Here is a 21,784-nt window from a genome sequence, read left to right on the forward strand (position 1 = left end):
TTCGAGCATCTTTTTGATTCTGGACAGTTGTGAAGGTTGCTGTTGTTGATAAGTCTGTTGTCCAGATGAGTAGCTTTGTTGCCTAGGTTGATAGCTTTGTTTTACTGGTCCTTGGTCCTGATTATTTCGGTACGAAAAATTTGGGTGGTTCCTCCATCTAGGGTTGTATGTGTTGGAGTACGGATTGTTTTGCTTTTGGTTGTAACTGACTATCGCATCACATTGCTCAAGTTGGTTTATTTGTGCTTGTATTGGCCCTAGGGGGTAAGTATCTTGAGCGTGATCCATACTTCTACAAGTTTCGCAAACACATACTATTGCATTGGTCATGTTGTTTCCCATGGCCTCAAGCTTCTTGGTTAGAGCGTCCAACTTTGCAGACATGAGTGTGACTGCATCTACGTCGAATTTTTCTGACACCTTTATTGGATTCCCTGAGAAAGAACCACCAAATCTTTCGGTTGCCCACTGATGATGGTTCTGCACCACATTCTCTATGATATCTTCAGCTTCATCAAGGCTCTTGTTCATTAATGCTCCTCCTTTTGTAGAATCGAGGGATACCTTCGTGTGATAATTGATTCCATGATAGAATGTGTGTAGAACCAACCATTTCTCAAGGCCATGATGGGGGCACTGTCTCAGCATACTTTTGAATCTATCCCAGACTTCAAATAATGATTCTGATTCTATCTGTTTGAAGCTTGTGATCAAATTCCTCATGTGGCCAGTTTTGCTTGGCAGGTAGAATTTGTCTAGAAATTTCTGCTCACACTGCTCCCAAGACATTATGTTGTTTGCTGGAAGAGAATTTAGCCACTACTTAGCTTTGTCTTTCAAGGAAAATCCAAAAAGAAGTAACCTTACTAATTTTGGAGGGACCTCATTCACTTTTATAGTACCGTAAATCTCGTAGAAAAGTTCTAAGTGATGGTTTGGATCATCGTGCGGTCCTCCTCCAAATTGATTCTGCTAAACCATGTGGATTATTACAGGTTTGATTTCAAAATTGTTAGCTTCGATTAATGGTCGAGTGATGCTAGACCGAACCCCTCGTTCATAAGGTGCTGCGTAATCCTTCAATAGTTTGTCAGCCATTCCTGAAGATTCTTGTTTGGCTTGAAATACTTTTTGTAAGTTTCTTCTTCTCAGGAAAGTCCTATCAATCTCTGGATCGACGTAGAAGTTGTCCTGAAAGATTAGCTCTTTGCATGCAAGAACAAGATATGGAATATTTCGAGTGTAAAATTAAGAAAAATAAAGTAAAGAAAAGAGTTGGAATAATATTATTATATATATTTTTTGACGTTTTAATAAAAATGCAAAAAATAAAGAAAAACAAAAAAAAATAAAATTATTTATCTCTAAAATGAAGAATATTAGAAAAAGCAGAGATAAAGAAAAGAAAAACAAAGTCTAGTCTAATGCAATATGAGTTTTGCTAATGTTATAAACGCAGTCCCCGACAACGGCGCCAAAAATTTGTTACGAATCGTAAGTGCACGGATTCATCGTCTGTAATAAAGATTATCGATCCCACGAGAACTGGTTATAAGCACTAGCAATAGTTCACTTAGGATTAGCTAAACTACCGATGGTTGTAAGTTATCTAAAGAAAAGAGATTGGGAAGCGAAAACGAGAACTAGTGAATATTTTTCAAAAAATTAATTAACTTAAATATTTTTCAAAATTTAATCAACTTAAAATATTTTTCAAAATTTAATTAACTTAAATATTTTTCAAAAATTTAATTAACTTAAAATATTTTTCAAAAAATTAACTTAAAATATTTTTCAAAAAATTAACTTAAAATATTTTTCAAAAATTAATTAACTTAAATATTTTTCAAAATTAAATTAACTTAAATATTTTTCAAAATTAAATAAACTTAAATCAAACTTCAAATTAACATAAATTAAAATTCAAATTAAGATCAAAGTCAAACAAAATCTTTAAAAACCCAAGGGAAGGCTCTAGAATAGCTGGCACCTCCAAACTTAATCCACCCGACAAGGGTAACCAAGAGTAGACTACCCGACAGGGTAATTAAGGTTAGATTAAACTGGGCTAGGTTTAACTTGACTCACGGTACTAGTGAAGTATTGGATGATAGTACGTTGAGGAAGCTTAGTCATCACATGTCTAGGAAGATATGACTTCGACCTGGTGTATTTAGCTAAGTGGAACTGACCGAAGCTACCCTTTATGGATCCTAACCAGTTAGACCAAGGAACTTGATTTATGAAGAGTTCAAGGAGTTCGGTTTCATTGTGGTGGTATTGATGTATCACGTTCTATTCTTTACTCATTGTCCATCAACATGCATTCGCTGGAAGCTAAAGCAACTATCCTTAAGTACTAAATAGAGAAGATTCCTATGAAATCATGTTATGGTTAACCCCTGTCACTAGGGTGCCTGGGTAGATCACAAGAACACAACTCTAATTGGTGTCATTAAGGATAGAAATAAGGGCTTGGTTTGATCTCTTACTTCCTTGTGGAGAAGTTGTCTCCCCTTTCAAGGGAATACCCTAGATGTCCGTGAACGGGTTACCCCTGTCACTAGGGCCCCTCGAGTATATGATCTAAGATACTCTCTCTACGAGGTTTAGCAATTCCTACACAATCAATTAATACGATATGAAAATCTAGCAACAAGTCTCATGCATAGTAGATGAAACAAAGCAAGCGAAATCATCCAATGAATAAAGGCATAAATATGAGTCTTACATCAAAACCAATCCACAACTACTCCCTAATCCTAGAACAAGGAATCTACTCCATAGACGCCGGAGAAAAACTCGAAGACATAATGTAATTAAGCTCCTGGGACATGGCCGTGCAGGATCGCACGGTCGTGTATGGCTTGGCTTGTAACACCCACGAAATGATAAGCTATACCTATGAGTACTTTTTTCTTTTAGAATAAAAGAAAAAGAGAAATGGAAATAGAAACCAAAAAAATGGAAAGAAAGGGTGAGGTCAAGGATTGAACCTTGAACTGTAACGCCCACCCTTCTTACCCAAGGGCGGCGCTACGATCTTATACTACTTACGTACATGCTTTAGTTATACTATAACAGCGGAAAATTTTAAATCATTCCTTTTATTTAAATAAGCATGATATCACATATTCTGATTAGTTCGAATGTGCATATATTGATCATATAACTAAAAATATTAATTTGTCCGAATCGTTCTTGCCGAGCCACCACCACACACATCACTATCTGCTCCTCCTGCTGCTCCGTCGTTCCGAATATCCGTCCCCCATATCTGCGGTACAAGGAAAGTAAGCTATGAGCACTCATGGCTCAGTAAGTTCCTTTCCTACTCACTAAAACCGAATTCATATCATTGCATATCAATATCATGCGAGGTATCATAAGCATACGACATACAAGGGTATCATATTCATATTCATATAATATCACATGACATTATATCTAATCATCAGATAATTCAAGCACATATGTAGGCAATGCATCATGAATTTGAAAACTTATACTTATAAGTACTTGAAATTAATATCATCATTAGAGGGGATCCCGGTTTGTACCACATACATAATGCGCGTGCTTCATAGGTAGGTCCAAGGTAGCAAGTCTTGAACCCTACCATGCATACATACTAGGCCCGAGTCTTACTCCATCGACCTAGGGCATTCAGAGGCCCATTACTGACGAGGCCCGAGTCTTACTCCATCGACCCCGGGGCATTTACGGAGCCCATTCTTGGTCCGAGTCTTACTCCATCGACCCCGGGGCGTTTACGGAGCCCACCCTTGGTACAAACCATACAAAAATAACTTATCATGCATAACTATCATATCATGTCCCTAACAATCTTTCATGCATTTCCTTTTTCATTTCTTTTCATTATGTATAGCATTTCCTATGCTATAACATATCATGGCATATTACATAATATAATTTCATTTCTTCTCATTATGTATAGCATTTCCTATGCTATAACATATCATGGCATGTTACGTAACATAATTTCATTTCTTCTCATTATGTATAGCATTTCCTATGCTATAACATATCATAGCATATTACATAACATAATTTCATTTCTTCTCATTATGTATAGCATTTCCTATGCTATAACATATCATGGCATGTTACATAACATAATTTCATTTCTTCTCATTATGTATAGCATTTCCTAGGTTTCTTTCCTTTTTTTTTCTTTTATTTTCCTTCATGGCCGAAACCTACCAGTCCTTAAGCTAGGTTTCTTAAGTGGCCTAAAGCATGGAAAGCCTAAGTAAATATCATGGTAAAAGTTACTAAGAACATCATACACAAAATTGGATCATAAACAAGCTAGGACTCTTGTGATCTTACATGTCTTATATCATGTAACCAATTTTCTACATTCCAATTAAACATGAGAGCATTAATCAACTTTCATATCATAATATCACAGAGGTCTTGAGCATATTAATATTTTTGTTTAGGCTAATCTAAGCTATCCCTTTTATCATGGCCGAAAAACCCTAAAAAGAGTTCATGAGTTTCTAGCAATAGGAAATCCTTTGAGAAACTTTATATCCTATCATATGAGCATGTTTATTTAAATTTTGAAGGTCTTCCTAACCCTTAACCTTTCTGGTCCGAAACATACAAGTGAGTATTCTTTTGGTTCCAATTAATTTCCAAGCAAGAAATCCATAGAAAGATCCTTAGCATTTCAAAGAAGGAACCTTGCACTAGTTTGGTTAGACAATAATCTTCCTAACCTCTTTAAAATATTTTTGGTTGAAATCCTAGGGTTAGATACTCCTCTGATCATACATCATATCAGTATAAAATCATGGAAAAGAATCCTTCTACATAGCATAGAAAATCTTATCATGAAATGAGGTCTTGTTTAAATCATCCTAGATTTGAAAACCTTTTCTTTAGCCGAATTTTTCTTAAATTCTTTCCTAGGTTTTCTAATCCTTATAAATCCGAAAATCACATAAAAGCCTTGTACCACAGGTGAGGGGAAGCTTACTTTCATTGCTTAACTTTCCTAGAGTTGAGAACTTGCTTGTGGACCTTTCTTCCTTGCTTGCTTTGCTCGGCACCAATGGAGGAAGAAGTGGCTAGGTCTTTTGGTGGAGAGGAGGAGGAAGAAGAGGAGGCTTCTTCCTCTTGTGTTGCTCGGCAACAAAAGAAAGAAAGAAAGAGGAGTGTCTCGGCACCTCTAGGAGAAGAGGAGGAGAGTGAGTTGAGGATGAAGCCACCCCTCCATGCCTATTTATACTAAAATGAGGGGAGGAAAACTTGACTTGATTCATCCTCCTTATTTATTTCTCCTCTTTAATGATAAGAATATTCTAGAGAAATGCTTCTTGAGTTCTCTCTTTTCTTTCCTTTAATTTCTCTCTTTTCTTTCCTTTAATTAAAATTCCTATCTCTCCTCTTACAATATCCTCTCCTATCACACTTGGTTAACATATGCATGCATCCACAAGAGAACCAAGAGAACCAAGGAACATATATTTTTACTTCTTTTTACTTCCTTTTCCTTTTAAGTAAAAAGAATCCTTTCTTATTCTTAACTACTTAGTCCTTTCTCTCCTTATCAATAATTCTCCTATCCCCTTTGATATCCTATACATGTTCCTTACAAGAGGTCCAAGGTTCAATCCTATTTCTCTTCTAACATATTATTGATATTCTTTTGTACATAATAATTCATATATCACCATATTATGCATTATGCATAAATATTTCATACACATATATATTATCTCATATTCCTTCCTTTTGTTTACATTAATTCCATGTATTATAAATATAGATGATTTATATTCTCAACTTTATTTTCTTTCATAAAGTTTTAATCATCTAAATCCTTCCCATCTTAATATTCAACTTAGAATATTTACACCTTCTTTTCACTACCTTCAAACTCTCATTATCCTTACTTTCTTATCTAGGCTTTCTAGGGGTGTTACATGAACCTTCCACAAATGATAGAATTAAGTTGGTGTATGGTAACCACTAGAGTAATGAATAATATGTGAATAGAAAAGAATGGAAATGTTAGTTAAGAGTGAGAAGATAGTTAAGTAAAGGAACAAGAGAAAACCAAGTAGCTTACCTCCTCTTCTCTTGATTAAGAAAAGAATAAGCAAAAGACAAGTTGCCTTCTCCTTGTGTTCTTTTCTTTTCTTTTCTTTCTTTCTTCTATTTTCGTGGGAGTTAATGAGGAGAGGGATTTGAGAAATCAAGGGGGATGTATAGGGACATTTTCCCTTTATTTTATCATTAAGGATAAATAAGAAAGGAGAGTACCATTTTTATTCCTTTCTTCTTCCTCCTTCCTCACCATTTCCGAAACCTAGAGCCTCCCCTCTCCCAAATTCCAAAATCCAACTAAGTTTTTCTCCCTAAGAAAACTAAACCACAAGAAGAAGTCCTCAAGATCTACTTCTTACAAGCAAGAAGGGCAAAAAAAGAATACTAGAAGGAGGAGCTCTCTTCTTCTTCTCCACAAGGGTACCTTCTCTTAAGAAAAGACCAAGCAAAAGGAGGTGAGTATCCCCTCACCTGTGGTACAAGTGGTTTATGGTTTTTCTATAAACTTGAATGGTTAGAAAAAAAACCTTTGGGATGTCCTGGTAGGATTCGGCTATGAGAAGTTTTAAAGCATAGGAAAGCTTAAACTCAAAACTAACTTGCTTATGAATTTTCTTATGATACGATATGCATATTTCCTTGGTGTTTCATACTTGTATGTTGCTTGGAATTAGATAAACCCCACCTTAGGGTTTCGGCCATCACAAGTTTAAAGGTATAGGAAAGTTTAAACTCAAAACTAACATGCTTATGATTTTTCTTATGATATGATATGAATATTTCCTTCGAGTTCATGCTTGTATGTTGCTTGGAATTAGATAAACCCCATCTTAGGGTTTCGGCCAAGATAGGTTTGAAGGCCTTGGCAAGCTTAAATTCAACTTTAACATGCTCATGTTCTTCCTTATGATATGATGAGAAGATAACTTGATGTACTTATGATTTCATGTTGTTTAGAACTAGGTTTTCATGTTTGAACTTTCAGCCAAGATAGGTTTGAAGGCCTAGGCAAGCTTAAACTCAACTCTAACATGCTCATGTTCTTCCCTATGATATGATATGAAGTTACCATGATCTTCTTATGCTTGTGGTTGGTTTAGAATTTAATTCCACTCTTCATGACTTTCGGCCACATCATGAGTTTAGACTTAGAAAACTTAGTACCTAAATTAAATATGCTTATGATGTTCCTTATGATAAATGTTATGAAATTGGTTTAGGGTTCATATGTTTATATGATTGCTTGTAACCTAGGTTTAGACCTTTGCATGTTTCGGCCACATCATAAATTGTGGACCTAGGAAGCTTAGAACCTAAACTAAATATGCTTATGATGTTCCTTATGATAAATGTTATGAAATTGGTTTAGGGTTCATATGTTTATATGATTGCTTGCAACTTAGGTGATCCCTTGCATGTTTCGGCCACCAATGAGGGATTGATGATTGAGACCCAATTATGACCCTTTATGTGCTTCACATGCCATGATATGATTTAGGAGATGTTAACTTATGTGTCTTGCATGATTATGTTCCCATGATATAATATATGCTCATTTATGTATGCTTATGAATCATGCATTTAAAAGATCTCCTATGATGTGCTATATGCTCAAATATGTATGCTTATGAAATGACAATGTAAAGGCCTAAGAGTTGCTTCCCTATCAAGTGGGACTAAGAGCACTCTTTATGATATGCTAAGTGAAAGGCCTAAGAGTTGCTTCCCTATCAAGTGGGACTAAGAGCACTCTTCATGCTAAGTTAAGTTATGAATGACTGAACATGATGAATTATGAATGACTTGAACATGATATGCTATGGATGACATGTACATGATATGCTATGAATGACATGAACATGATATGCTATGATTATATGACATGTTAGTTTACTTTGTATGGCTTGTACCAAAAGGGTGGGCTCCTTATGCGCCCCTAGGTCGAAGTACGGGCCTAGTAAAGGGTGGACTCCTTACGTGCCCCTAGGTCGAGCTATGGGCCTAGTTTCCTAGTAGGTTCAAGACTAGCTACCTTGGGTCTACTTAGGATGCGCGCATTTATGTATGTATGTGGTACTAAGCAGGGCCCCCTCATGTTGAGATTATTTTCAAGTACTATATTATATTGTTTTTAAGACATCTTGCACCATGACATGAAGCATGTTTTTGAAAAGCATCTTGCACATGACATTACCCATGTTTTAAAGGACATCTTGCATGTATGGTTATGAAATGATATGATATGATGCTTACATTTATGCTATGATATGATGTTCTTTATGCTATGATAGGATATGTCATGATGCTTATTTCCTTTTATGATATGATATGACCTGATGCTTTCATATGTCATGCTATGATGCTCCTTTATGCTATGATGTTTCCTTTATTCTATGATATGATTTTCATTTATGCCATGTTATGATTTCCATTTATGCTATGGTATGAGTTCCATTTACATTTGTGTTATGATATGATGTTCATGTATACTATGATATGTGATATGACTACTCTTACAAAGTATGTGGTTTAGATGTTCTGTATGTCCATGCTATCTGTATTATGTTGAACGATTATGTTATGACATATGGTTTTTGTGAGTAGGAAAGGATCTCACTAAGCCTTGTGTGCTTATAGTTACTTTCCTTGTACCATAGATAAAGTTAAAGGATGGATAAACTAAAGGAACAGCAGGAGGGGCAGGAGATGTGTGTGGTGGTGGCTTGGCTAAGAAAGAAAGACCTGCTTATGTTGATTTAGGATTGATATGAACTAAGCTTATTTTATGTTGATGACTTGCATGATCACTTTACTTATGCTTATGTTAAGATATGGATATTATGACTCTTTAAGTTTGTAACTATGCTGAGCATGCTAGTATGATTAGTTGTGAAAAAAAAATGAACGATTACTTCCGCTGTTTAGAAATTCATGTACGTACGTTATGTATGTAGAAAGTAACACCGCCTCCACTAGCAGGAGGGGGCGGGCTGTTACATGGCTGCTGGTCGTGGGGGCACGTTCATGCAGGTTTGCACGGCCATGCACGGATCCATCTCTGTTTCGTTGCATGACCGTGCAAGAGTTGCACGACCATGCACTATTCTTCCTCTGTTTGGCCACACTGTAGTGCGAGGTTGCACGATCGTGTTTTTTGCCTCGTTCCGGTGTGTTGACAATCACTGTTTTTACTCCGAAAGTTGTCCCTGTCAACACAAAACCAAACAAAGAGAAAATCTCTAAACAAAAGAGTATGATGAGTATATGATAAAAGAGACGATCATGCAAAGAATATATACGCATAAAGTAAGTGAATGTGCATTAAAACATGCATGATCGATCATAATATTTATGCACATCAGTTGGTGAGGATGCGATCCCCGCGGAGGGAACAGTATGCGTCGGTTTGACCTAGGGTTTCGACCAACACTTGTACTCAACTAAATCCAAACAATCCTTCTTCCGTGTGCTGCTCAAGAGACATTCTAGAAGTGCTGTAGCAACACCTCGACAACCCGGAGCTTCAATTTCTGTATTTCTGTTGTCGGTATAATTTAGTTATTGTTGTACTTATTTCATACTTGTAACTTTGTGATATTATAGTTGTTGCCTAAAGTAAACGCTCAATGAGCGTGGGTCTTGGAGTAGGAGTCACCCTAGGCTCCGAACCAAGTAAATACTTGGTGTCTTCTGTGTGTTTGTTTTCTTATTCCACTGCTTAACTCTCGTTGAATTTCCAAAAATGAAAAGTAAAAGCCACAAGCGCTATTCACCCCCCCCTCTAGCGCATCTCGATTCAACATATACATGTATGAATAATATCAGACATATACAACATCTTTATCTCAAGAAAATGCAATATATCACAAGCATATACACAATAGTATCTCCAAGATATACAGCATGCATCATATGCATATGTACATGTATGTGTCACTCCTATACACCACTCTAGCTATCACGACATCTGTGTGGCCAAGTGGGCAAGACTATGATAACTGCTCATAACTTCAGCTACCACAACATTTGAGTGGCTGGTCAGACATGGTGTAGAGTAGCTATCAAGCTACATAACAAGGAGGTCACTATTTATACCCAATTCAATAACTACTACCTTGAATGGTTGAGTTAGCACTACAAGATAAGTTGCACCCAACTCTAGCTATCACTATCCTAAGTGGCCTAGTAGGTAACAAATATGACTGACAATTCTCTAGTGTTTAAGGGAGATGTAGTCTGTTAGCATGCAAGCAATGCAATGATATGAATGATGCTAATATCCATGACTCAAACATAGTCATCATCAATGCAACAACATGGTAAGCATAAGCATATCTAGAAAATGATCTATTAATCAGATATATATATATATATATATATATATATATATATATATATATATATATAAGTGTGTAGGAGCTTAGGAGCATAGGAAGTCGAGCGGAAGACGCGGCTAGCGAGAAGGACGGCATGGGAGACAGCCGATGGGCTCAGTAGGTCTGAGGGACGAGGCGTCGTGGAAGAGTACACTAGTGGATGAGAAGAACATGTGCGACGTTTGAGTGATGAGAAGCCGGAGTGGAAGCCTGCTCGAGGAGAAGGCTGAAATTGGGTTCGGTTGAGCCTTATTTTGGTTGGCCGAAATCACCCAAGCGAGCGGAGCCAGAGCGAAAGACTCGGACCGAGGAGTGCAGCACTGGAGCAGAGGGCCCAAATCAAAAAAGTCAACTATGTTGGCTTTAAGAGGTTCAGGTGTCGAGACCCATTCTGGATGCCCAGACCAGTCCAGGTGCCCGGAGAGATTCCGGGTGCTCGGAACCTGATTCTATCCAGATCGCATTTGACTGTGATCCGTTGTGGAGGGGATAAAGTTTTTTCCCCCTCCAGGTGCTTAGAACCCTTTCAGGCACCCTGACCAAGGCTATAAATATAGCCTTGGTCCAAGAAGCTAAAATCAACAATCAATTTGAGTTCCAACACTTGTGTGATTTCCATGTTTGTTTAGCTTCTTCATTTTTGTGCTTTCATTATTGTAAGAGGCTTCTCTGCCTAAAGGAGTATTTAAGTGCACTTCATTTCCTTGGATTAACAACCTCCCCGGTTGTAACCAAGTAAATCACTTCAGCCTCATCTTTTTTGGTTTATTTCTATTCTATCTTTATGCAAGTGTTCATTTAAGTTTGAGAAGGGTATTTTCTCTTTTATTTTGTACAGGGCTATTCAACCTCCCTTTCTAGCTGGCCAACCAGGGTCCAACAAGTGGTATCAGAGTCAAGACACTTCAAGAGGACTAACTGCAGATCGAAGCAAAGACGATGGTCGGACCGAGCATATACCCGCCGAAGTTCGAGGGGGAGTTCACTAGCTGGAAAAAGTGAATGCAGGTATTCTTTAAAACTGACTTTGAATTACTTTTAATAATGAGGTTTGGTTTTGTAGCACTCGAAGGTAAGAAAGAATACTAGTGGACGAAGAAAGAGAAGGCCAACTACGTGGCAAACGGCAAAGCAGAATTCCATCTGCTGAGCGTCCTTCCACCACAAGAAGTCAATCGGATCGGTACCTACAACTCAGTAAAGGAGCTTTGGGAGAAGTTCCTTGAGCTATACAAAGGAACGTTCGAGGCCAAACTCTCGAGACAAGACTTACTCCGCAACCAGCTGACGGACCTATGACTTGAAGAAGATGAAACGATTGCACATCTTCACTCGAGGACTAAGGAGCTCATCACCAGACTTTCAAATCTCGGAGAAAAGGTAAATAACTGAGATTCGCTAAGGTACGCTCTTAATGCATTCCCCAGGAATTCCAAATGGGCATCATTAGTAGATGCTTTCTATATCTCTAAAGACTTAGAATCTATAACCTTAGAAGAATTCTTTACAACTTTTGAAGTGCGTGAATTGAGATGTGCAGGTACGAAGAGCTGAAACACAACATCGCCCTTAAGGTAACAAGAGACGAACATGAGTCAGAATCTTCTCTCGATGACGAGGAAATGGTGATGATGGTAAGGCATTTTAAAAAGGTATGTAAATTAAGTAAAACTAACCATCCGCAGGGTAGAAAGAAAATGTGATATGATGCTATCACTGCAATAAAGAAGGGCACGTCAAAGACAACTGCCCCAAGCTTAGGAACAAGGACAAAGGAAAGAAGCCTATCCAAATGAACAAGTACAAGACACTAAAGGCGACGTGGGATGATACATCGTCTGAATCGGAAGTCGAGGCTTTCTCCATACTTGCATTAATGGCAAGTCATCAAGAAGATGACCACAAAGCAAGCTCATCTGAAATGATTATCAAGAGCATCGATGAAGGGGGAGCTACATCAGAAGAAAGTAGAACTTCAGGGGGACCTACATATAACGAAGTCGACAAGGTAAGTTAGATACGATCTCTCCCACCTGACAAGTTATTTAAGTTGGTGAAATTATTAACCAAAGATTGTTGCAAACCTGAAATAGAAATTTAAAATTTAAAATTAATTCTAGTAAAATCTTACCATTAGAAGAATTTGAAAAGATTAAACTGGAAAATGATATTTTGAAAAAAGAAATAAGTACCTTGAAAAATAATGCATGCTCATATAACACAAATTTTAGAAAATTCAATAACCTAAATTGGTATTTTAGATATCACAAAGGAAAAACTAGAAATATTTCAAAGAAATATGTCCCTAAGAAATACCTAATCAATCTAGTTGTCTAGAACCTATATTGGGTTCCCAAGTCTTGCCTAACTTGAACTTTATTTAGACTTTGAGCTTTCAGCGAGAAAATTAAACGTTTAATTTCCCTATGTGGCTTTGTCTAAAAGTGGTTGATGATGCAATAACCAAGAAGGCCTAGTGCCTCGCCCAGCCTGAAAGCCAAATATTGAAATAAAATATTTAATTGACTAACTGATAAACCATTAAAATTAAAATTAGATAATGCTTTGAATAGTTATTTAATTTTTTCTAACTTAGAAATTATTTAAATTTTTTTAAGGTTTCTTTTAAGTTTTTTTAAATGAAATTTACTTAGAAATTTTTTTTAGTTTACCAAAATTCCTTAAAAAAATTAATTATTGAATTTTTTTTAACTAAAGAAACTTTTCCTTTTTTTACTTAGAAAATATTTCTAAAATATATTTTGAAAATCAAAATTTACTTAGAATTTTTTTTTTGAAATTGTTTACTTTACCAAAATTTCTACAAAATATTAATTCTGGAAAATTTTCTTTAACTGAAGAAATTTTTCATTTTTTACATAGAAAATATTTCTAAAAATCAGAGTTTACTTAGAAATTTTTTAAAATTTTTTTTTTGGAAATTCAAGGGTTTATAAAAGTTACACTTAGATTTTTATTGAACCCCAATTTTTTATGTGATCAAAGGGGGAAAGAAAAAGATTAATTCTAGGGGGAGGTAGCTTAAAATTAAATTTTTCCTATTTTTGTGCTTTATTACAAAATTTATTCTTGTTTTAACTTTATTTGTTTACCCTATCTTAACTTGGGTTGCTCACATCAAAAAGGGGGAGATTGTTGGAACTCCAAGGTTGTTTTGATGTTATCAAACAAGTTAAGTTAGGTCCTATTGGTTTTTGATCCCTGTGTCTAAGTGTGCAGTAGTTTAATTAAGAGCACAAGAAGTCGAGCGGAAGACGCGGCTAGCGAGAAGGACGGCACGGGAGAGAGCCGATGGGCTCGGTGTGTCTGCAGGATGAGGCACCGCGGAAGAGTACATCGGTGGACGAGAAGAACATGCGCGACGTGAAGCCGGAGCAAAAGCCTGCTCGAGGAGAAGGTCGAAATTGAGTTCGGGTGAGCCTTATTTCGGATGGCCGAAATCACCCAAGCGAGCGGAGCCAGAGCGGAAGATCCGAACCGAGGCATGCAGCACTGGAGCAGAGGCTCGAACTAAAAAAGTCAACCATGTTGAGTTTAAGGGTCCGGTCGCCCAGAGCGATTGCGGGCGCCTAGAACTCGATTCTATCCAGATCGCCTTTGACCATGATCCGTTACGTAGGAGATAAAGTTTTATCCCCCTCCAAGCACCTGGAACCCTTCCAGGCGCCCTGACAAAAGTTATAAATATAGCTTTGGTCCAAGAAGCTAAAATCAACAATCAATTTGAGTTCCATCACTTGTGTGCTTTCCATCTTTGTTTAGCTTCTTCATTTTTATGCTTTCACTGTTGTAAGAGGCTTCTCCACCTAAATGAGTATTTAAGTGAGCTTCATTTCCTTGGATTAACAACGTTCCCATTTGTAACCAAGTAAATCCCTTGAGCCTCGTATTTTTTGGTTTATTTCTATTCTACCTTTATGCAAGTGTTCATTTAAATCCGAGATGGTTATTTTCTCTTTTATTTTGTACAGGACTATTCAACCCCCCTTCTAGCCAGCCAACTGAGGTCCAACACCATCTTCATGCACTAAGGCCAATGAACTACAGAGTCAAAGAGGAAATATCTACCTTAAATGTAGTTTGTGCCAAATAACTCCTATGTTGAGGTACTCAACTCAATTAGAGTCCTGCATTAAAATGTATAGTTTAGTTAATCACATATGCATCAATTAGCTAACCTAACTCCAAAATCTTGTTGGATCGTAGATTCGATAGGGGGGGGGGTGAATATCGATTAAAAAATTTATCGAGAATACGCAGTGGAATAATAAATGTGAAAAGAATTACACAAGTAGTTATACTTGGTTCGGAGTCTGTGTCGACTCCTACTCCAAGGCCCGCACACAAGGGTACTTTCGATGGACAATCACTAATAATTCAAATAATCATTACAAAGAGTAGTACAGGAATTAATTAGTAAAATTAAAACCGACAATAAAAATAAGACAGACAGAAATAAACTTGTCGGAGAGCTTTCGCAGCGTCGCAGGAGCACAGAAGAGCAGATCGTGAGTTGTTGTTCTAACTCATGCCTTGACCCTCCTTATATAGGAGGTTCGGGGCGCCTGGAACCTTCAGGGCGCCCTGGATGTGACGTAACCGACTCAATCAGTGAGCTCTACTTGACGAGATGATGTCGGGATAAAGTTTCACCTCCCGGGTGCCCGGATCCCTCCCGGGCATCCGGACCCCAGTTTTCCAGCAACTTCCTTCCTGCAAGAAAACGTTAGTCCAGAGGCAAACAAATGATATATATATATCCTACAAAATATGGTGTTAGCACAATTAAAAATCAAACAGAATATTAATTAGATTTCGTCTCCTCGAGACTGGAATCTAGTCACGATCTCGACTTAGATATCTGAAATGGGTCTAAGTCAGATCGATGCCTAATGTTCCCTTCTTGGGAACGCGTCCTCACAGTCACTCCCCTCCAGTGACTTACCTCCACTTACTTACCAGACATCTGGTCAGCCCTTCGACCAGTCTGGGCTTCGTGCCAGTTATCCGATCAGCCCGTCGACCTAACTGGACTTCGTGCCAAACGTCCGGTCAACCCGTCGACCCGTTTAGATTTCGTGCCAACTATCTGGTCGGCCCGTCGACCTAGCTGGGCTTCTCCTGCACACTCGATCAGAGTGTTAGATAACAACGAAACTAACTTAATCTATTTTGTCATTCATCAAAACTTGAGTTAGACCGTTAGTGCTAACCGCACCAACAAATCCAATTAGGAAAATCCTAATTATTTCAACTTATAATTAAATAATAAGTCTATCCTCAACCCACCAATCACTTCATTTCACAATTTTCATCCCCATTTAGTAATCAAATTCAACTAAACCTTACTATTAATTATATATTCACTCTATCCAGTGAAACTAACAGGATTTAATTAAGACAAATACACTTCCAATCGAAATTTCTTAATTACCCTATAGCTTCTTCTTCTCTAGCCATGGCTCACGACGGCTGACGGATGAAGTGGAAGAAATGGCCAGTGGCTTTGGCTATGGTAGCAGTTATGACAAATTGGCCTATCGACAGACTAACCAATCAAAAGTGATCATGAGGCGGAGAGGCTACATCGGCGGTTGAGCGACACTAGTGACCGACAATTAGAAGAAAGAGGAGAGGGTGGTGTGGAGAGGGAGGTGGTGGCTCACGATGGGGATTGACGATAGCTCTCTAGGACATGCACTACCTCAGGCAAAGACGGTGGAAATGACACTGAGATGACCCTGAGCTGCAAAGAGGGGCGCCGATGACAATCGATGGCGATGGTGGCGTGGATCGGGAGATGGAGAGGGATGGTGAAGATTGGGAGATTAGAGCAAATGGGAAAAAACTTCGACTTTAATATATATACCTAGGTTAATGAAATCAATCAACTCTTAACTTAGTACTATTTCAAACATACTTTCTCTAAGCCTAATAGATTTATCCCCTTAAACATGTCATATATGCTCGGTTTAAATCTCAAAATTTTTTTAAAAATTCTCAAAAAATTTATAAGGTTGTTTCTTAATTAACTCTTATTTTATTTAATTGTCGAATCTTAAATCAATAGTGTTCTATTATAATTTTTCCCTTATATTTTTTTGTTTTGATGTTCACCTCTAAATCCTGCAAAAAAATGTAATTTTTGTATAGAAATTTATCAAAAATGTAAGTTTTTTTTTAAGGGTAACATGGGTAGGGTTGACCATTTGATTAAAATCAAATTGATCTAATTAAACTAATTTATTTTTTTTAACAAACCAAACTGATCGAAGTTTGTCACTAAAATAGTAAATCAAACCAAAATAAAATAATTAATTTGATTTGTTATCAAATTAATCAAACTTTTTTTTATTAACAATCGAATGCTATATGGATAATCATCTTCACAAGTTGATTTCTGAATTACCATGATTAATTTGTGGACAAACTCTCGATTGATTATAATGACTATTGGATGTTCAGTTTAATTGGTTTAACCAATTCTAAATTTTATAATCAAAATTAAATGGGATAAATATGTAAGTATCCTTTGGTAATTTTGATATGATCAATCAAGTCAAGTAAGGTCCTATTGTCTTTTGATGTCTTGTGTCTAAGTGTGCATGAACTTAGGAGCATAGGAGGTCGAGTGAAAGATGTAGCAAGCGAGAAGGACAGCATAGAAGAGAGTCGAAGGGGTCGGTGCGTATGAGGGATGAGGTCCTACAAAAGAGTATGCTGGCAGACGAGAAGGAAGCGCGAGGCATTTCTGAAGGACCAAAAGTCAGAGCGGAAGATTGCTCAAGAAGGCTGGAAAATAGGTTTGAGTGAGCCTTATTTCAGATGACCGAAATCACCCAAGCAAGTTGAGCCGAAGCGGAAGCTGGATGAAATGTAAAATTACTTTTGATTGAAGTCCGAGCACCTAGAGTGATTCCAGGCACCCAGAGTCCGAGTGCCCAGAGCTGGTCCTGTAGGAAATGGAGAAAGTGGGAACGTGGGAACATGCCCACGTTCCCCACTACTCTTGATGGAAAAGACCATCATACCCCTAGGTCATTTCCCTTTATAAATAAAGCGTCCAAGGATTATCAGGGGTGAAGAAACGCAGAGAGAGTAAGGAGAATATCTGAGGCGGTGAGATTTGATTTGTGGAATTGCGGAGAGCTTTCCGAACCTATGATCGCTCTTCCAACAGCGAGTCTTGCCGGCGCTGATTACAGATCTACGGGAGAGCGATGTAAGCATTTACTGTTTATCATTTTAATTTGTATCCATGCATTTAGAATAATCTACATTGGGATCAGAGAACAAATTATTTCTAAATGATTGATACGAATTATGAAATCGTCATATGGATGTTTTCTCGCTTTGCCATTTCTCGTCGTTGTTTTGCACGACTAATGTGTCGTAGCAAACAAGCGATGGTGACTGCATAATCGCAAGGATATCGGCGATAGGGTCACTGGTAGCCGTCGCTTATCAGCGATAGGGTCACTGGTAGCCGTCGCTTATCGACGATAGGGTCCCTAGTAAGTCACCGCCGGCGTTAGTGTGGTTGCTCGGCGATGCACTATGCCAATTGCAACAGTATAGCAATTTCCATAGAAGCAGGGCTCATGCCGCAAGGATATGCCGGTGATGCCAGTCCATGGCCGTCGATGGCGTCCTGGTTGACCGGCTATGTGTTTGTGGCTAGGACGGGTAAAATCACTGTCGGCGATCTTGTCGGACCTAAAGATGACTAGTTTTCGATGCTGGAAAAGACCGGCTACCACCCGCAGAGGTTGGCAAGGACAATGACTGAGTTCGTCATGCTTGCGTGGTGTGCAACGCGTAGTGTGCACGACGTGATCAGTATGCGCAGCAAAGAAAATGGTTGAAGTCGTAGCAACAGTGCTTCATGGGTTTACGTGCTTCGTGTTTTTTTTGGATAAAGTTTCATTAAAATTAAAAAAATTATTTATAATATGCACTGAAGATAACCTATGCATGCATACTGTAGAATTTGAAAATTTCAAATTCATGCTTGTCCGTATAATTTTTTCAAATACATGCTTACCTGTATGATTTTTTAAATGCATGCGGTAATTGCATGCAATAAGCATTGTAATACGTATACGGTAATTAATTGAATATTGGATTCAATTAATTTATCATTTGTGATAAATGGTCTAATTTAGATTAAATCATTAGTTGATTTAATCAAATCAATTTGATCTAAATCTGAATCAATTTGGGTTGATTAATTGGGCATGGACCAAATATGATCAAATGACTAGATTTATTCTATTGGATCAAATTTGATCAAAATGATTAGATTTGTTCTAATCAGTCAGACTTAAATTAATGGATATTGGTTTGATCAAATGGACCTGAGTTTGATCAATAAGTCAGAAATTGGTAGAAATGGACTTAGATCAAACAGTAACAGAACATAGGTACAAAAATCCATATCCAATTAGATCAGTTCTAATTAAAGACAATGGACCGAACTTAAGATCTAGATTCCTAATTAACCGATCCAATGAGTCTGATTAATTAGATCAGTTCTAATTGTCGACTTGAACTCCTGAAAATCGAGAAGATTTATTTTTCTTAATTTATTATGTTGGTACTATGCCTATTTAAATTAAAATAAGCCGGTTTTGTACTGGTTATTCGGTTTTGTACTAACTTATTTAATTTTAATTTTTCAGATGGCACGGATGATTACCACATTGACTCATGATGAAGTGCTACGAAATCAGCTCAGGGAGGAAATTCAAGAGATAGAGTATAACTCTACTTATGGATTCGACAGACACATTGAACGACTTGATGATCTGTTTTGGAAATTTGAGCGAGAAGAGTTTCTAGTCCTGGATAGTTATAGGATTTGAGCTTTGATGCATTCATTGCCAGAAAATCCAAAGATGATAGCAGACTATATTTGGGGGCGTCGTCAAGGGCGCGTCACATATTCTGCATTATGTGAGAAATTGCTTCACCATATGACTGAAGAGGATCCTAAAGAGTTCGAAGAGGACCCGGAAATGATCGAGGAGAAACTAGAAGAGGATCCAATTGAGGATCCTATGGAGAATCTTGAAGTTGTCCTGCCTGAGATTACCCCAAATGAGGTCCTGGCTGAAAGGGATAATATTAGCCACTACACTAGTGTCTGTCCTAGTGGGAGTGGTTGTAGCCTATCTAGTTTACTAGAGTTATGTTATTGTTATTGTCGTTATATATGAACAATGTTAGTTCATTTCATTCATATCAGTTAGTTTTATGTTAACAATATGTAGCATAATTTCATGTTAATGATGTGTTCATTTATTTATGTTGTTTGCTTGACATGATGCATGATTAGTTCATGAAGTATTAAATGATTAGTTCATTTAATTGAAGAAATCATGATATATTAAATGATTAGTACATTAAATTAAAGAATTCATGATATTAAAAATGATCAGTTCATTTGTTGGGATGTATGTAATAGAATTGATTAATATTGATTTGATTGGTCATACGAATGATGAGTGAAAACATAGTTGTCACTTGATTTTGTAAACCAACTCAAAGTAATATTGAGTCAATAATAAATTGCATGCATATGATTTGCACTGAATACTAAATAATGTGTTTATTTATGATAGATTATGGCAACCAAAAACATAATAGCTGAACTTAACAAAGGTGAAAAACTTAATGGGGATAACTATAAGATCTGGCACCTCAGGATGCAGTATGTACTTGAGGAATAAGAAGTTCTAGAGGCAGAAAATCAGGTTATGGAAGAACCTGTAGATGGTCCCACTGCACAACACAGATGAGATCTTGATGTCTATAAGGCATGGAAGAAAAAGGACTCCACTGCAAAAGGCATATTGATTAGTTCAATGGTATACGACCTAGATTTGAGTATGAGTCATATCTTACGGCTCATGCAGTCTGGGTAGCCCTTAAAGAAAAATATAGTGGAGCAAGTTTGAGTAAGCTTCGACAGCTGATAATCAAGTTCAACAGCTACAAAAAGCGTCCAAGTATATCAATGGTTCAACACCTCAAGGAGATGTCGAACATGATTCGGGAGCTGAAAACTGCTGGTCATGAGTTGACTGATGAACAACAAGTTTAAGCAGTTATTCGTTTACTTCCAGATTCTTGGGAGACCATGAAGCAGACCCTAACTCACAGTGAGAGTATCAAGACTTTCATTGATGTCTCATGCCATGTAGAATTAGAGGCGGAGAGAGTTGAATCCACAAGGATTTCTAGACAAGCCTCTGTGGTTGTAGGTTCTGCTGGACCACATGGATCCAAGAAAAAGAAATGGTTCAAGAAAGGGAAGGGAAATAAGCGGGAAGCTGTTGCTATGGGGCAGGGCCCAATCAAGAAAATAGTAAAGAAGATTGGAAAGAAACCTAAAAATAAGTTGACTTGTTTTAATTGCGGCAAGAAGGGTCACTTCGCTCAGGAGTGCACTGAGCTGAAAAAGGTAAATCCAAGTGTGTCTTCTTTTCAATAGCATTTTGTTGCTAGTTCAGTGCTGTTAGCTGATTCTTATCCTTTGTGGATTATCGATTCGGGAGCAACCAACCATGTAGCTTGGGAACGAGTTACATTTGTTGAGTACCTTCGGGTACTAGCTGGCAACAAGTGGATCTATGTGGGAAACAATACAAGAGTTGAAGTCAAAGGAGTCGGCACTTGCAAACTCAACCTCCGTGGTGGTAGAGTTTTGTTTCTGCATGATGTCCTGTATGCTCCTGAAATTCGACGGAATCTTGTTTCCGTTACGTGTTTTCTTGATTTAGCGTATTGTATTAATTTTTAGCATCGGTTTGTTGAACTTAAGATTGACTCAGTGTCAATCAGATATAGTTTTTTAACAAATGGTTTTATGGTTCTTAATGTAGAACCAGATGTCAATTATGCTATTGATGGTTGTTTTTCAAACATTGCTCTAACTAGTGATGCAGATATAACTCATGAGGATTGACATGCTAGATTAGGACATATAGGACAAGAACGTATGAATCGGTTAGCTAGAGAGGGTCTATTGGGCACTCGGGCTAAGATTCAATTGTCTATATGTGAGCATTGTCTTGTTGGAAAAGCAACTAGGAAACCATTTGGTAAGGCTATTAGATCTGAATCAACATTGCAGTTAATTCATTCAGATATTTGTGGTCCAATGAATGTTAAGGTTAGACATGGAGCTTCTTATTTCATTACATTTATTGATGATTTCTATAGGTTCGGTCATGTGTATTTGATTTCTCACAAATCTGATGCATTGGATTGCTTCATTCGTTATATGAACGAAGTTTAGAATC

The 21,784-nt window shown here is 37.4% G+C and overlaps 1 non-coding gene across 1 annotated transcript; it reads left to right on the top strand.

Moving 5' to 3' along the window:
- The first annotated feature begins 619 nt into the window (after nucleotides 1-619).
- On the top strand, nucleotides 620-725 carry LOC122033166. Its single transcript, XR_006126415.1, has one exon. It is a non-coding gene; the product is annotated as a small nucleolar RNA R71 (small nucleolar RNA).
- The last annotated feature ends 21,059 nt before the right edge of the window (nucleotides 726-21,784 follow it).

The sequence above is a fragment of the Zingiber officinale genome, chromosome 11A (assembly GCF_018446385.1).
Source record: "Zingiber officinale cultivar Zhangliang chromosome 11A, Zo_v1.1, whole genome shotgun sequence".
NCBI classification, from domain to species: domain Eukaryota; kingdom Viridiplantae; phylum Streptophyta; class Magnoliopsida; order Zingiberales; family Zingiberaceae; genus Zingiber; species Zingiber officinale.